Consider the following 1,225-nt stretch of genomic DNA (forward strand, 5'->3'; position numbering starts at 1 on the left):
TTTCTGGCAAATGTGGAGGAGTCTGTTCCAACAAGCCTGTCTTGAAACAATCAAGAACTGCTTAGATACCCCTGTTTCCACTAGAGGGCCTCATGTATTAATTCCCTTTCCTCTCCAACTCCCACCAAAAATATGTATATATCAGGTGTGTGTATGTATGCATCCACAATACCCACACATGCATATACCCTTCTAGTCAGAGGTCTCCCCTCCCCCTTCTTCCCACCCCCAGGTGTAAGAAGGAGATTCCAGGAACTTAAGGCTTTGTTACTCTGCCCCATTTTCAATGAAAGGTAGGAGGGAGTTAGACAGGGGTTAGGGCGGGGCCAGTAAGCAGGATGCCTGGGTCTCCAGTTCCTGCCAGTAAGTCCCTAGGCCTCCATCTCTCTCCCTTGCTGTACCACCTTCACCACCAGCCATGCGACCCCAAGAGCCTTAATGACTCTAGAAGAGACTCCAGGCAGGAGAAGCTGAAAGGACCTTTGACTCCCTACTTTTGGCCAGGGCCTTCTGTGCTACCTGCCAAGGCCAGCAGGTAAAGTGGGAGGATGAGGGTGTGGAGAAAGGGTGGATACAGACCAGAGTGCAAACCTCCACCCTAGAATTAAGGAGAGGACATGAGTCTTGACAGGAGGTGTTCTTAGACTGGAGAAAATAAGTCTAAAAGGGAGGAGAGGAACGTGGAGAAGGTGGGCAGATTGTCTCAAGCAGGGTGGAGCCCGGGACAGGAGGGAGGTGTTTGGTCAGGTTGTGGGGTCTGGGACTCTGGCCTTGCCCCCGTGGGATCTCCTGAGTGTGAAGTCAGTGGTGGATGGAAGGGAGTTGGACAGGGAAGTTCAGGATGGCAGCAATCAGAAGAGAGTGAGACTAGTTGGTTGGGTGCCCAGCTGCCGAGCTGTTCTGCTAGCGGCCCGCCCGGTATCTTGGCCTCCCAGGTTTGGGGTGAAGGGAGAGGCTGTGAGTGATTAGAAAGAGAAAATAGAAGCAGAGCTGCCGCCGGCGCGGGAAGAAGATGAGGAGCGCAGCAAATGGAGAAAATGTGTCCAAAGCCCAGGACATATTCAAGGGAGGGAGGAGCAGGTTATGGTGAACTGGAAACCTACAAACGGGCCTCTCCAACTTCGAAGTTCCCAGAGTTGGGGGCGCCGGGTGCGGGCGCGACGGGCAGGCTGGGGTGGGGGGCGGGCAGCTGTGTCGTCAGGAGCGGGGCGGCCCCGCTGCGGCC

General features: G+C 54.9%; 2 protein-coding genes across 7 annotated transcripts in view; both read right to left on the bottom strand.

Moving 5' to 3' along the window:
* The window catches only part of SARNP (SAP domain containing ribonucleoprotein), a 238,725-nt gene that overhangs the window by 167,168 nt on the left and 70,332 nt on the right, over positions 1–1,225 (bottom strand). The window lies entirely within an intron of this gene.
* Positions 1–1,225, bottom strand: part of PYM1 (PYM homolog 1, exon junction complex associated factor) — a 233,812-nt gene that overhangs the window by 30,592 nt on the left and 201,995 nt on the right. The gene's annotated exons all lie outside the window — the stretch shown is intronic.

The sequence above is a fragment of the Macaca thibetana genome, chromosome 11 (assembly GCF_024542745.1).
Source record: "Macaca thibetana thibetana isolate TM-01 chromosome 11, ASM2454274v1, whole genome shotgun sequence".
Classification (NCBI taxonomy): domain Eukaryota; kingdom Metazoa; phylum Chordata; class Mammalia; order Primates; family Cercopithecidae; genus Macaca; species Macaca thibetana.